Raw genomic sequence first — 16934 nt, forward strand, 5'->3', positions numbered from 1 at the left:
GACGAATTCAAACTAAAAGGTTTTTTCTCAGCAAGAGAAATAATATGTGAGGTGAATAGGGAGCCTACATCCTGGGAACAAATTTTTACCCCTCAAACATCACAAAGAGCTCTAATCTCTAGAGTATACAAAGAACTCAAAAGTTAAAAAACAAAAAAGCAAATAACCCAATCAACAAATGGGCCAAGGACTTGAACAGAAACTTCTCAGAAGAGGACATACAATCAATCAACAAATAGATGAAAAAATGCTCACCATGGGGGGGGGGGGTACACTCATACATTGCTGGTGGGACTGCAAATTGGTACAGCCAACTTGGAAAGCAGTATGGAGATTCTTTGGAAAGCTGGGAATGGAACCACCATTTGACCCATCTATTTCCCTTCTCGGACTATACCCAAAAGACCTAAGAAGAGCATACTACAGGAACACAGCCACATCAATGTTTATAGCAGCACAATTCACAATAGCTAAAATGTGGAACCAACCTAGATGCCCTTCAATAGATGAATGGATTAAAAAATGTGGCATTTATACACGATGGAATATTACTCAGCACTAAAAAAAGAATGAGATCATGGCATTTGCAGGGAAATGGATGGCATTAGAGCAATTATGCTAAGTGAAGTTAGCCAATCCCTAAAAAACAAATGCTGAATGTCTTCTCTGATGTAAGGGGGGTGACTCAAAATGGGATAGGGAGGAAGAGCATGAGAAGAAGACTACCACTAAATAGGGAAGAGAGGTGGGAGGGAAAAGGAGGGAGAAGGGGAGTTGCATGGAAGACGGATACATTATATACATATATAATGTTGTAATGAGAAAAATTTTAAAAAGTGTGTCACATTAGATTGGATAGAGAGAAAGGATGGGAGAGGAGGGGAGGAGTAGGGAGGATAGGAAGGGCAGCAGAATAGAAGAGACAATATGATTGATGTATGTACATTCCATGTATGTATTATATGTCAAAATACATTATACTGTCATGTATGACTAAAAAAAATAAATAAAAATTTTAAAAAAGTGTAATTGGCAGGTAAAAAAGAAATAAATTCCATTTGGAGGTACAAGTTACACATTCCTTACCCACTGAGACAAGGTGGCTGTAGTTCTCCAGCATCACATCCCTGTACAAGATCCTCTGAGAGGGCCCAGGTGCTGTCACTCCTCCTGAGAGAAGCCCACAGCCCCATCCCTAAATGATCCTGACCCCTAGAACCAAGAAAGCTACTGTACAAAGAACATCTGTGTTCTTTCTACAGTAGCCAGAACTGCACAACATGAAATGCTTGGGACCTTGTCACATTCACTGTAAAGTTTTCACATCCACCATAAAGTTTTCACTGTAAATCTTCAACTATGAAGTTGAAAAATAAAATTAGAACATAAATACCTATACTAAGTATTACAGTAGCAATATTGTAAATTTCTGAGAGATAAACAGTCACAAAGAGAAAAGTTAAGGCTAAACTTCATTGAGGAGTGAGTTTTTAAGTCTTGACACATAAATCATATTTTCTTCATAGATATGAGTCAACTACATAAGCAAAGGCATTCAGGCATAAAGGCTGAAATATATAAAGTTAGCCAGGTGTGGTAGCACACGCCTGTAATCCCAGCAGCTTGGGAGGGTGAGGCAGGAGGATTGTAAATTCAAAGTCAGCTCAGCAACTTCACGAGGCCCTACGCAACTCAGCAAGACCCTATCTCCAAATAAAATATAAAAAAGAGGCTGGGGATGTGGCTCAGTGGTTAAGCACCCCTGGGTTTGATCACCAGTACCAAAAAAAAAAAAAATTCTATTAAGTTAAAGCCCCATATAATCAGAAACAAGATTATAATTGGAAACATATTCCTACCAAATGGAGGGTCCAAAATATTTGACTACCTACCCTTTAATTAAAGTGTGAGCACTCAAGCCAGGTACAAAGGTGTGTACCTATATACTGTACCTATAATCCCAGCCACTGGGGAGGCTGGGGTGGGAGAATTCTTGGTTCGAGGACACTGTAGGCAACACAGCAAGACCATGATCTCAAAAAAGAAAAAGTTGAGCTTTCAACTAGCATAGCTATTTATTTATTCATCTATTTTTTTTTTTTTTGGTAATGAGGATTTAACCCAGGGGCACTTTGCCACTAAACTACATCCCCAGCCCTTTTTATTTTTGATTTTGAGACACGATCTCACTAGATTGCTTGACTTGCAATCCTCCTACCTCCTGAGTTGCCAAGATTTCAGGCATGTACCATGTAGTGTAGCTATTTATACATATATGTCTATGCAATCTCTTTTTTCTACAAATGCAAAATGCATAATTCCTTTCCATATTTCAAAAGCTTTCCTTGGGCACTCACATAGTAGTGTTTTCAAAGTATATTCCCAGATCAACAACAGCAATATCACCTGTAAACCTATTAGAAATGTAAACTCCCAGGCCCCATCCCAGATCTTCTGTAGTAGTCAGCTCCCAAGACCCCACTGACTTTCATCACCTGCTGTTCCTTCCTTTATACAATCTCCTTTTGTATTAAATGAAGCTGGACCTTAGTAACCAAAAAGATGTGAAAATGATAATAGTGACATTTTTTTCTTTTCCTGTACAAGGGATTAAACCCAGTGGTACTCTACAACTGAGTTATCCCTCACCTTTTATATTTTTTGAGACAGAGTCTCACTAAGGCTGGCCTTGAACTTAAATTCTCCCACCTCAGTCTCCCAAATCAACAGTGTGACTTCTAAGGCCCACTCAAAAAAGACGATTGCTGCTTCTACATTGCTCCTTTCTGGATCGCTTTCTCTGGAGAAAGCCAGCTGCCATGTCATGAGGCTATTCAAGCAGTAGTACAGAAAGGTCCACATGGCCAAGAAATGAGGCCTCCTGCCAGATGTTAGCACTAACATGGGTAGCCTGTAAGTGAGCCAGCACAAAAGCTATTCCTCCAGCCCCATGAAGACTACAAGTAACTGTAGCCCATGACATCCCAAGTCAGAGCCACACTAGCTAAGCCTCTTGCAAATATCCGACCCCCCCCAAAAAAATTATACAAGATAACAAATGTTTGTTGTTGTCTTAAGCTACTAAGTTTTTAGATAACTTCTTACATAGCATTAATTAACTAGTATATATAAAACAGACACTTTTGGAGGAAGGTCCAGCAAATGCTGTTTTAACAAGCCCTCCAAGTGACTGTAATAAACAATGAAGTTGGAAAATCAATGATCTAAGAGCAGGGTTTGGAAAATTTTCATTAAAGAGCCAGATGGTATTGGGCTAAGGCTATGGCTCAGTGGCAGAGCACTTGCCTAGCATGTGTGAAGCACTGGGTTTGATCCTTAGTACCATATAAAAGTAAATAAAGGCATTATGTTCATCTACAACTACAAAAAAAAAAAAGCTAGATGGTATTATTTTACGCTTTGAAAGCCATTGGGTCCCTGCTACAAGTACTCAATTATAATGTGCCATCAGTCTTAAACAATATGTAAATACATAGGCTCATCTGTTTTCCAGTAATTATGCCACATAAGTCAGAAGATCAGAGCTGACTTATGTGGCATAATTCCCTGAACCTCAATCTAGAAAACAGACAATACAGAAGAAAAATATAGTAATATCAAATTAATCTCAAAAAAATAAACCCTAAATACAAGCAGGAATGCCTACAGAATAACTAAATCTGTATTTCTTTTCTCTTTCTTTCTTTCTCTCTTTTTTTTTTTTTTTTTTTTTTGTGTGTGTGTGTGTGTGTGATAGTAGGCATTGAACCAGGGCACTTTACCACTGAGCCACATCCCTAGCCCTTTTTATGATTTTATTTGAAGAAATGGTCTCATTAAATTCCTTAGAGCCTTGTTAAGTTGCTGAGGCTGACTTTTAACTTGGTGATCTTCCTGCCTCAGCCTCCCAAGCCACTAGGATTACAGATGTGCATCACCATGCCCATCCTAAATATGCATTTCTAATAAGCACCCAGGTGATGCCCAAGATGCTACAGGTCTAGAATCCATGCTTTCAGATCACCTCCTTAGGGCATAAAGCCCACTGTTGAAATCATAGTTGCGAATAATAGTCAACAAAGAAATGAAATAAACACTAGAATTACAAGTCTAAGTCTGCTTCAGAAGAAATGATGCAGATTTTTGATAAACCACAAGGATTACCGAGCACTGGAAATGTGGCCAGACAAAACTGTTTGGTGTGGGCTAGGGTTGTAGCTTAATGGTAGAGTATGTGCTCTGCATGCTTGAGGCACTGGGTTCGATCCTCAGCACCACATAAAAATAAATAAATAAAGATATTGTGTCCATCTACAACTAAAAAAAAAATATTAAGGGGCTGGGGTTGTGGCTCAGCAGTAGAGCGCTCGCCTAGCATGTGTGAGGCTCTGGGTTCGACCCTCAGCGCCACATAAAAATAAATAAAATAAAGATATTGTGTCCAACTGCAACTAAAAAACATTTTTAAAAAATATTTTTAAAAACTGTGAAGTGCTTTAAGTATAAGATACTCACCAGACTTCAAACACTTAGAACAAAACAATATGAAAGGGGACTGGGAGAATAATTCAGTGGTAGAATATTTGCTTCACTTATTTGAGAGCCTGGGTTTGATCACCAGAACCCCTGAAAAAAGGTAAAATATCTTATTCATTGTATTTTAAGGTATTAATTATTCATAGCATTTAAAAATATTGATTATATATTATAATACTAGTTAAATTAAATATATTAAAATTAATTTTCATGCCAGGTGTGATGGCACAGGCCTGTAGTCCCAGCTACTAAAGAGGCTGAGGTGGGACTGTCACTTGAGTCTAAGAGTTTAAGACCAGCCTGGGCAACATAGTGACACTCTATCTCAAAAAAAAAACCAACAACGAAATTAAATTAATTTTCCCTGTTTGTGTGTGTGTGTGTGTGTGTGTGTGAGAGAGAGAGAGAGAGAGAGAGAGAGAGAGAGAGAGAGAGAGAGAAACAGAGAAAGATACTGGGGATTAAACTCAGGGGTACTCTACCACTGAGCTACATCCCCAGCCCTTTCATTTTTTTATTTTGAGACGGGGTCTCACTAAGTTGCCCAGGCTGACCATCAACTTGCAATTTTGCAATTCTCCTGCTCTGGCCTCCCAAATTGCTGAGATTACAAGTGTGCACCACTGTACCTGGCTCCTTTCTATTTTTTTTTAATGTGGCTATTAGACAATTTAAAATTACATGTATGAGCTGGAACCAGTGGCACACACCTGTAATTCTGGCTACTCAGAAGGTAAATATAAGAGGATGGTATGTTCAAGCCAGCCTGGAAAACTTAGCAAGACCTTGTATCAAAATAAAATTTAAAAATATTTGAGGATGTAACTCAATGGTAGAGCACTTGCCTAGCATATGCTAAGCCCTAGGTTGAATCCCTAGTATTGACAAAACAAACAAACAAACAGAGATTTAATGGTTAAGAATGCTCACTTTTCTACAATTTACCACTGACCCCAACAAGCCCCAGCATAGTAAAACTGGTGAAAGACAGACCCTCTCCCAAGTAACCTGAAGTCAATAGGGTAGAGAAAGGTTGGGTGTGGTAGCAGGTGCCTATAGTTCAACCTACTTGGGAGGCTGAGGCAGGAGAATTGCTTATTCCCAAGAGTTTGAGACCAGCATGAGCAACAGAGTGAGACCATGAATCCAAAACAAATAAAAACAAACAATAACAACAAAAGGAGTATTCTCTCCCTCTCTTTCCCTACCATGTGAGGACTGAGAAGAAAAGACAGAAAGACAGTCACCTATAAGTCAGGAAAAAGAAAATAGAGAACAAACAAAACTGAAAATGTTAATGGAATTTGAAACCTCTGGAAACTGGAACTATTGCATATATTCAACAAACCCAACTCCTAGCCAGATAACATAAATCCTCACACAAAGGCCTGTTTACATCAGTTCATATTAGCAGATGCAATACATCTAGTTTTCAAAATACTGTAAGACATGCTAAATGCCATGAAAAAAGCAGTCAGAAGAGAAAAAGCAATCATCAGGACCAGACTCAGCTATGACACAGATGTTAAGAGTTATCCAGGGAACATAAAATAACTATGATAAGCAGGGCACGGTGGCACACACCTTTAATCTCAAAGGCTCAAGAGCCTGAGGCAGGAGGATCGAGAGTTCAAAGCCAATATCAGCAACTCAGCAAGACTGTGTCTCTAAATAAAATGTGAAAAGGGCTTGGGGATGTGTCTCAGTGGTTAAGTGCCCCTGGATTCAATCCCTGGTACAAAAAAGAAAAGAAAAGGGAAAAGAAAAGAAATAATTATGATGAATATATTAAGCACCTGAATGAAAAAAGAGCAGACAGCACTTAAGAAAAAAAATGAGTAATATAAGCAGAGAAGAAATTCTAAGGAAAAAACTTAAAAGAAATTCTACAAGTCAAATACACAGTAACAGAAATGAGGAATGTCCTTGATGGGCATATCACACCAAAGCTGATGGAAAAAAAAAATGAATTTGAAAATACGTCAACAGCGCCAGGCTAGTGGCACACACCTGTAATCTCAGCTATTCCCAGCTGAGGCAGGAGGATCACAATTGTGAGAAACTTAATGACAACCTGTCTCAAAAAATAAAAAGAGCTGATGGTATAGCTCAGCTGTACAGTGCCCCTGAGTTCAATCTATATTACTGAAGGAAAAAAAAAAGACACAAGGATAAAAATTATAGCAAACTTCTCAGAATCCACATAAACAAGACAGTAGGGTAAAACATCTAGTGTTGAAAGAAAAAAAACACCAACCTAGAGTTAATGAAAAAAACATATTGAGACATATGTTCATATAATTCTGATTGACAAGGAAAAAAAGTCTTATAAGTTTCTGGATGAAATAATAGTAGAGTATTGCAGGTAAAAGAGATATCCTTGCTTCCAATGTCTCCTCTGCGATAGAAGGAGCAAAAAGACAATGAAATTATGAGAAAAAAATTTTAATCCAGGAATCCTGTATACATACACACACACACACACAAAAAAAAACTATCTTTCATTTGAGAGGTCCAATACCAAATGTGATCAAATGAGCAAGGCCTTGAGGAATAAACCACCCACAAATTTCTGCAGGGAAAATGCTGAAGAGGGAAATGCTCCTTAGTGGGAAACAAGTTCTTGCTATAGATGTATAGTTACAACAAAATGCAGAGTGCTCACATGATCTGCAATACACCATGCAATGTCAAGAACTCTTGAAATAAGAGTTACTCACCAGAAAGGAAAGAGCCGGTAATATCCTGATAGATTAACAAAATAAAGGAGGTTGGGGTAGGGAAGGATGGAATGGAGTGGATGGGTTAAAAATTTCTAATGTCAACTAGGGGTAGAACTCAGGGGTAGAGAGTATGCTTAGCATTCACAAAGCCCTGGTTTTAAATCTCCAGCACCAAAATAAATGAATGAATACATGTTTTAAAAGTCAAATTTGTAGAGCCAAGGGTGGTTTTGCATGCTTATAATTCCAGCTGCTCAAGAAGCTGAGGCAAGAGAATTGCAAGTTCAAGGCCAGCCTCAGTAAGTTAGTGAGGCCCTAAGTAACTTAGCAAAATCTTGTCTCAAATTTAAAAAATAATAATAATAAAAATAAAAAGGGCTGGGGATATGGCTCAGTGGTTGAGCACCCTAGGTTTAATCCCTACAACCAAAAAATGGAAAGAAAACAAAAAACAATTATGGTAAGTGACAATATATATGTATTTTCAAGGACAACTATCAAGTGGAGAGTTCATGTCACTCTCACATTCAGGTAATAAATGATAATGAGATCTGCAATTCAATGGGCACCTCCTATTTAGCAGAGTACTTTTCATAGGTAAATTTTAAATATCATCTCATAATTAGAACAAACCTATAACACAGATATTATTTTCCTCATTTAACAATTAAGGAAATTGAGGCAGAAGGCTAAGGGTGTAGTTCAGTTGGCAGAATGCTGGCCTAGCATGTTCAAGGTCCAGCACTGGCAAAAAAAAAAAAAAAAAAAAGGAATGGGCTGGGGATGTGGCTCAAGCGGTAGCGCACCCGCCTGGCATGCCTGCGGTCCGGGTTCAATCCTCAGCACCACATACAAACAAAGATGTTGTGTCCACCGAAAAACTAAAAAAAAAAAAAAGAAAGAAAGAAAGAAAAAAAATTGTGCAGGAAAAGTTTATGATCCTACTTCCCAAGGCCAGCATAAATTGGAACCAAATAATCTGACAACAAACTTCCACTAGTAATCATTATATTATGCTCTGCTCTTGGAGAAAACATTACTAACTTGTACAAATCAGAGCTTTTATAAGCAACAACACCTTCTTATATAAATACTTCCAAAGAACAAAGAGGAAATACTTAATATGTGTTTGGAGGCCATCATAAAATTGATATAAAACCTGAAAAAAACATGAGCCGGGCACAGTTGCACATGCCTGTAATCCCAGCAGCAGGGGAGCCTGAGCAGGAGGATTGAGAGTTCAAAGCCAGCCTCAGCAAAAGCAAGGCGCTAAGCAACTCAGTAAGACCCTGTCTCTAAATAAAATATAAAATGGGGCTGGGGATGTGGCTCAGTGGTCAAGTTCCCCTGAGTTTTAATTTCTGGTACCAAAAAAAAAAGGGGGGCGGGGGAAGAACAAATAATTTCTACAAATTAATACAGCAAAAACAAACTATTTTTTGTTCCTGAGGATTGAACTCAGAGCCTCACATGTGCTAAACACCTTCTCTACCACTGAACTACACACCTAGTTTTCCCTATTGTTTTTTTTCAATATCTTTATTTTTTTTTCATTTATTTTTATGCAGTGCAGAGGATCAAACTCAGGGCCTCACACCTTCGAGGCAAGTGTCTACCACTGAACTACAGCCCCAGCCCCTCGTCTATTATTTTTTAATGGACGAGACGGAAACATGCACTTAAATATATGTATATGCATATATATGTGTGTGTGTATTATATATATAAAAGTCATCAAAAAACATGAAAAGATGCTTAATACCATCAGTCAGTAGAAAAATACAAATTAAAACCACAATGAGCCAGACACAGTGGTACACACCTGTAATCCCAGTGGCTAGGGAGGCTGAGACAGGAGGATTATGGGTTCAAAGCTAGCCTCAGTAAAAGTGAGGCACTAGCCGGGCCGTGGTGTGCGTACCTGTAATCCCAGCAGCTGAGGAGGCTGAGATAGGAGAATCACGAGTTCAAGGCCAGCCTTAGCAATGGTGAGGCACTAAGCAACTCAGTGAGACCCTGTCTCTAAATAAAATACAAAATAGGGCTGGGGATGTGACTCAGTAGTTGAGAGCCCTTGAGTTCAACTCTCAGCACCCATTTAAAAAAACAAATCAAAACAATGAAATACCACTACACTTGCCCACTTAATACTAAGAAGGAAAAACCAAATAAAACATTGCTAATAATATAAGGTGCTGATGAGGCTATGGTGACTCAGCTGATTAAATTTTTTAAAACATATTTATTTTTTAGTTGTAGTTGGACATAATACCTTTAATTTATTCATATATATGAATAAATTAAAGGGGTTCGATCCTCAGCACCACATACAAAACAAAGATGTTGTGTCCGCCGATAACTAAAAAATAAATATTAAAAAAAAAAAAAAGGAAGCAGATTCATAGTGGGATAGGGAGTGGGAGCATGAGAGGGAACATACGAACTCTAAATAGGGCAGAGGGGTTGGAGGGAAAGGGAAGGGGCATGGGGTAATTAATGACAGTGGAATGTGATGATCATTACTAACCAAAGTACATGTATGAAGACATGAATTGGTGTGAATATACTATGTACATACCAGAGATGTGAAAAATTGTGCTCTACATATATAATAAGAATTGTAATGCATCCTGCTATCATATTTTTACATAAATTTACATAAAATTTTACATAAATTTACATTAAAAAATAAAAATAGCAAGTATACAGCAAGATGTCTATAGTTAATGTGTGTGTGTGTACATATATATTTTGGGGATGGGGGTGGGGGTGCAGGATTGAACTCAGAGGCATTCGACCATTGAGCCACATCCCAGCCCTATTCTGTATTCAGAGACAGGGTCTCACTGAGTTGCTTAGCACCTCACTTTTGTTGAGGCTGGCTTTGAACTTGCAATCCTTTTTTTTTTTTTTTAAAGAGAGAGTGGGAGAGAGAGAGAGAGAGAGAGAATTTTTTTTAATATTTATTTTTTAGTTCTCAGCGGACACAACATCTTTCTTTGTATGTGGTGCTGAGGATTGAACCCAGGCCGCACGCATGCCAGGAGAGCGCGCTACCGCTTGAGCCACATCCCCAGCCCATGAACTTGCAATCCTCTTGACTCAGCCTCTTGACCTGATGGGATTACCATGTGCACCACCTCGCCCAGCTAAAATAATGTATATTTAAAGTTACTGAAAGAGTGAATTTTAAATGTTCTTACCACAAAGAAGTATGTAAGGTGATGGATTTGCTCTGATTTGTTCATTCCAAAATGTGTATGTGTATTGAAATATTATTTTGTACCCCATAAATGCATATAATTACTTTCTGTCAATAAAAATAAAACTTAAAAATTTAAGAAAAGTAAAATAAAAAAATAAGTCAGACATAGGTAGACATAGTGGTGCATGCTTTATTCCCAGAAACTCAGGAGGCTAAGGCAGGAGAATTGCAAATTGGAGGCCTCAGCAACTTAGAGACCCTGTTTCAAAAAAAAAAAAAATTAAAAGGGCTGGGAATGTAGCTCAGTGGTAGAAGAACATCCCTGGTTTCAATTTCCAGCAACCTCCACCTCAAAACAGTCAGACAGACACGAAAGAACATGTACTGCATGATTCTGTTTATTTGAGGTTTAAATAGATACCAGTCAAACATTGGTTACCCTTGGACAAGAGTGGGCAAATATGTTCTTAAAAGGAACACAAGGGCCAGGAGTGGTGACACACACATGTAATCTCAGTGACTTGGGAGGGTGAGGCAGGATTGCAAGTTTGAGGCCAGGCTCAGCAACTTCGTGAGACCCTTTCTCAAAAGCAAAAAACAAGACTGGGGATGTAGCTCATTGGTAAAGCATCCCTGGATTCAATTCCCAGTACCAAAATATAAAATAATAAAAAAATTTAAGACTGGGGATATAGCTCACTTGGTAGAGTGATTGCCTCTCATGCAAAAGGCCCTGGGTTCAATCCCCAACATCACAAAAAATTTTTAAAAATTTAAAAAGAGGACACAAAGAAACCTTTGGTGGTATGAAAAATGTTCCTAACCTTCACCATCTTCATCTGAGTAATAACTATCCAAGTGTGTAGCATCTGAAAATTCATCAAGCTACAGTTAAGACTTGTGCACGTTTATTTATTTTTTTAATTGTAGTTGGACACAATATCTTTATTTTATTTATTTACTTTTATGTGGTGCTGAGGATTGAACCCAGGGCCTCGCACATGCTAGGCGAGCACTCTACTGCTGAGCCACAATCCCAGCCCAGACTTGTGCACTTTCATCTTTACTTGAAAAGAAAAGAAATATGGACAAGGCATGGTAGCTCACACCTGGAATCCAGGCTACTTAGGAGGCCAAGTCCAGAGGATTGCAAGTTCAAGGCAAGACTGGCCCTCTTAGTAAGACCTCGTTTCAAAATAAAAAATAGAAAGGACTAAGGATGCAGAGGAGTGGATCACTCCTGGGTTCAATTCTAAAAACAAGGAAGAAATGCAGGCAGGCAAACAACTTAAAGCCACAAAACTTGATCACTGACTATAAGCATAGGTGGCAAAAAACTGAGTGGTAAAGAATGAGCAGGTATGGATAGGCAGGTAAAGGACATAGGTGAGGATTAATGTTGGGTTTGTTGTTTAGATGACAGGCTGGCTGGAGATAACATTCTACTGGAAATAAAGAAGAAGTCTGGAATCTGTAAATAATAACCTTCTCTTTGGATCTGTGGAGTTTGAGAGGCCACCGGATTATATAGAGATGCCAAGCAGAGAACTGACCATTAAGATCTAAAGTAGGGCAGAGGTCAGACTACAGAGCCAGAGTCAAACTGTCCAGCATCTCCGGATAGAAGAGATCAATTATCAAGACCAAGAAGAAGTGAAGACAAAAACATAACAAGAATGGACACTTTCAGTGGGCACTTGCCTGGAATCCCAATGGTTCATGAGGCTGAGACAGGAGGATCACAAGTTCAAGGCCAGCCTCAGCAACTTAGCAAGATCCTGTCTCATAATAAAGAGCTGGAGATGTGGCTCAGTGATTAAGCATTCCTGGGTTCACTCCCCAATTCCAAATAAATGGACACCTTGACAGCAGTAAGAGAATGAATACTCCATGGAGAAGACACAAAAAAAAGAAACCACAGAAAAAAGAAACCAAACAAGAAGACATTCCAGGGGAGACTGCACATGAATGTCAATTAGCCAGGCGTGGTGGCATACATCTGTAATTCCAGCAATTCAGGAGACTGAGGGAGGAGAATCCCAAGTTTGAGGCCAGCCAGGGCAATTTAATAAGACCCTGTCTCAAAATTTAAAACATAAGAAAAGCAACTAAAAAAGGGCTGGAGAAGTGGCTGAGTGGTAGAGTGCCCCTGGATCCAATCCTTAGTACCACAATAAATAAATAAAACAGGAGTGTCAACTGGTCAGAATGCTCAACTAAAGTAAGGACTAAAGTATTCATGATATTTGCCATGATAAGGTCACTGCTGTCCCCCTTAAGACAGATCCAAAAGTTATACAGTTTAAAACATAAAGAGAAATAAAGAGACATTTGACAGAAAATATAACTTTCACCTATCTGCTGCACAATCTGTACATGATATTTAAGAACTTTACCTAAAGGTGATATAATCCATTCTTTATTGCAAATAACCCAGGTTCTATGCCCGGATAGAAACAGACCATCAGAGAGAGGTCTACAGGATCAAGGTGTTTCAGTCCTTAGAGTTCTCCTTTGGCACAAAGTACTCTGCTTCCCCTGAGTAGCAATTATAGGCAGCATGCTGCACTGATTTCCAGTCATCACTGAATGATTACGTAAGTGACCTAGAGGAAGACCAGGAAAAGAACATTGATTGTACTTTAATCCCAAGAACTCTTAAGGTCCCATGAGAAATTCCTGATAATTCATTTTAATGGCCAATGCAAATCACATAACAGAGAATATCTGCACTATTGCTGTAAACTTCAGAAAAACAGATCAATTTGCCTTAAGATCATGGAACCTATTTCTATGCAACATTTTGTCCCGATATTGATGTTGATCTTTTTTTAATATTTATTTTTTAATTGTAGTAGGACACAACACCTTTATTTTATTTATTTATATATGGTGCTGAAGATTGAACCCAGGGCCTTGCATGTGCTAGGTGAGCACTTTACCGCTGAGCCACAACCCCAGCCACCACCACCCCTTTTTTTTATACTGGGGATTTAACTCAGGGGCAATTTACCACTAAGGTACATCCCTAGGCCTTTTTATTTTTTATTTTGGGACAGGGTCTCCCTAAGTTGTTCAGGCCCTCCCTAAGGTGCTGAGGCTGGCCTTGAACTTAAAATCCTTCTGTTTCAGACTCTGGATCTGCTGGTGTTACAGGTGTGCACCACCACACCCAGCTTGCTATTGATCTTGTCTACTTTCCCTGAAGCTGATTTTCATCTATTTCTACATTTGCATTCTAACCTAAGACCTCATAAACAAAGTAGGAAATAAGAAATAAACTATTTACCTCAGACCTGCTCATTTTCTGCTGCTCTAGGAAACAGGTAGGGTGAGCTGGAGAAGAAAGAATGGATCACAAAAGGTTTGATTTGCCTAAAAGCTCAAGATAATAAAATGTCTTCCTGTAGGAGAATGTCCTTTGGCCCTTAATTACCTTGACAATACTTGCTGTCTTTAAACTGAAACTGATCTTTTTGGGGGGAGGAGGGTACCAGGTTCAATACTAGGTTCATGATATTCGCCATAAGGTCACTGCTTTTCCCCTTAAGCAGATCCAAAAGTTATACAGTTTAAAACATAAAGAGAAATAGAGACATTTGACAGAAAATATAACTTTCACCTATCTGCTGTACAATCTGTGGATAAATACAAGGGGTAATTATCCACTGAGCCACCTTCCCAGCCTTTTTTTTTTTTTTTTTTTTTGGAATTTTATTTAGAGACAGGGTCTCACTGAGTTGCTTAGGCCCTTGCTAAATTGCAATCCTCCAGCCTTAGGATTACAGGCTTGCACCACCACATCCAGCTTGAAACTGATTTTGACTTAACTATGTCAGAAATTCTGACTAATGGTGTAGGCACTAATGAATCTTCACCCTCTGGATCTTCACCCTCTGAAGCTCAGTGGCTTTCATCTTTCATATTGGGCAGAAAGCAGTAATCCAGGAAGCTCTTCCCTGTACTACTTTCCAGGTCTATATGACAGAATGGAGGAAACACCCATATCTCTTAAGGCCACCAGGGGTAAGAGTCATGGTATGAGAGCCCCTTGAGGATCTGTAAAAAGCAGACAAACTTGAAAGGAATCAAAGGTTGTTGGGTGGGAAGTGGGAGTGGGAATTAAGTTTTTCTTAATGGTAGGTGGTATTTCCCCCACACACACCAGGTTCTCCCACATCCTTAATTGAAGTGACATTCCTGGACAGACCTGCCTTCAGCCTGAGCCCTAGCTCACCTCTTTCTTCTGAAACTTGGCCCAAACCTCCCATTGTCTCAGTTTGGGTGGCCTATTTCTAGACATGCAAACCTAGAATCTGCTCTTTCCCAGCAGGGTTTTCTGCTCCACTCGGATGGTCCATTTCACAGGTGCCTTCCTCCTCACTTGAGCTTCTTGGTTCCTAAGAACCAGGATCTGGGGCTAGGGGACAAAATAATTTTAGTTGGAACCTACACCTTGGGAACCTGAGTCTTGAGCTGACTGGGCAGTTCAAACCACAAGTGCAGCACCTAGCAGGTTGTACCCAACCGGTAGAGCGCGAGGGTTCCCGGCAGTGCCCACTAGGGCGCGCACATCCTCCGCACAGGAGGCAAAAGCGGCCACAACGGTCACCAGATAGTCATCCTTCCGCCTGCCTGCCATCTCCTACACGACAGAGGGCCAAGTTGAAGCCACCCGCCGCACCCGTCCAAGAGCTTGGATCTAAGGTCGGGTCCCGCCTTTGCATGGGCTCGGCTGGCCTTTGATCCAGGTTGCACCCTGACCACGATCCTCGTGCGTGTCCGGGGCCTGAGCCGCGCATGCGCAGGAGGGCCTGTCTCTGGTTCCCGCGCAGTACGCGCCCGGGATCTGGAGGGGCTGTTTCCCGTCGGGCTCCGCGGCAGTAGCCGCGCCTCAATCCGGCCGAGGGAGGAGCTGTGTCCGCCGGGCCCGGAGGCGTTGCGCCTGACGTTTTCAGCTAGTTCCGTGCTTACCCGGCTCCACCAGAAAGGACGCCCGCGGCGCAAACCTCGCGGAGAAAAACTGTCCCTAACAGCAATGTTGCTTTCAGGAAAGCAGAGCAGCGAGGTGCTGGTGGTTTTGTAGTTAGTAGTAACGAAGACAGTAAAATGCCTCAAAATTACTTTTAACTCACAAAACTTGGGAGATCAATAAAAATGCACGCAAACTAAAAAGAAAATGGCTGAGATTGTAGCTTAGTGATAGAGCACTTGCCCAGCATCATGAGACTCCTATGGGCTTGGGATATAGCACGGTTGGTAGAGTACCTTCCTGGCATGCACAAGGCTTGGGTTCTAATCCCCAGCATCACTTAAAAAAAAAAAAAAAAAGAAGAGGCCCTTAGTGAGCTCTTCAGCACCTCCAAAGTAAGCAGAATGACTGTGACACCCAACCTCACCTAACAACTTTTACAAAAAATGCGATTTAGAGCATAAAGAGGATCGCAATTCAAGACCAGATTGAGAAATTTAGGAAGATCTTGTCTCAAATAAATAAAAATAGATAAATAAAAGGCCTGGGAATATAGCTTAGTAGTAGTGAGTTCCAGGGTTCAATCTCCAGTACTAGGGGGGCGGCAGAGGGTGAAGGGGAGGTGCGGGCTGGCCGGGGAGAGGAGGGGGGGAAGGGGGACCGACAACATAATTACTATGGCATGTTTTCAAAAAACAATATATTTTCTTGGTCGTTAAAAGCCAGGGCTGATCCGTGTCAGAGCATTTGCCTAGCTATGCAAAAAGCCCTCTGTTCGATCCCCAGCATAATCCACACACAAGATTTTTATTAATAAAAACTGTTTATTTTTTAAATAATTTTTTTGCAGCACTTAACAGATTGAATGGGGGGAGGGGGTCTCTACCACCGAAGTACAACCCCAACCCTTTTTATTTTAAAACAAGGTCTTCCTAAATTGCCCAGGCTGACCTTGAACTTTAGATCCTCCTGCCTCAGCCTGAAGAGTAGCTGGGATTACAGGTGTTGGCCACCCTGCTCAAAATAACCGAATACTAAAATAGCACAGGTCAGTAGATTTCTCACAAAAGTTTCAAAGCACACACATCATTTATAGGACATGGAGTTAATTTTTGTTTACTAGTGAAAGTAGACAATGTGTAGTAATAATTTCCTATTCAAGAGTTTTGGTCTGGCATGGTGGTCTGTAATCCCAGCCACTTGGGAGCCTGAGGCAGAAGAATCCCAAATTCCAGGCCAGCCTCAGGAATTTAATGAGGCCCTAAGCAACTTAGTGAACACTTGTCTCAAAATAAAAAATAAAAAGAGCTGGGGATCTAACTCAGTGGCAAAAGTGTCCCTAGGTTCAATCTCTAGTACACCCCCCAAAAAAAGAAGTTTTGAAATTCTGATTTCCCACAATTTTTTTCTCATTCTTTCTTTAAAATGCCCAATCACTCTGCACAAATCAAAATGGAGCTCAGCTCTTTCCCCTGCTGTCAGTATTTACCAAATGAAA

At 40.1% G+C, this 16934-nt stretch overlaps 1 long non-coding RNA gene across 2 annotated transcripts; it reads right to left on the minus strand.

The window, feature by feature from the left end:
- Positions 1–10846: 10846 nt before the first annotated feature.
- On the minus strand, positions 10847–15414 carry LOC120885903 (uncharacterized). 2 transcript variants are annotated; one of them, XR_005728700.2, is made up of 3 exons: positions 14774–15414; positions 13754–13800; positions 10847–13070 (listed from the first exon to the last, which is right to left on the minus strand). It is a non-coding gene; the product is annotated as an uncharacterized LOC120885903 (long non-coding RNA). The 2 variants fall into 2 exon arrangements; XR_013436333.1 differs by having other exon boundaries at positions 13754–15414.
- Between the last annotated feature and the right edge of the window lie 1520 nt (positions 15415–16934).

The sequence above is a fragment of the Ictidomys tridecemlineatus genome, chromosome 1, assembly GCF_052094955.1.
Source record: "Ictidomys tridecemlineatus isolate mIctTri1 chromosome 1, mIctTri1.hap1, whole genome shotgun sequence".
Taxonomy (NCBI): domain Eukaryota; kingdom Metazoa; phylum Chordata; class Mammalia; order Rodentia; family Sciuridae; genus Ictidomys; species Ictidomys tridecemlineatus.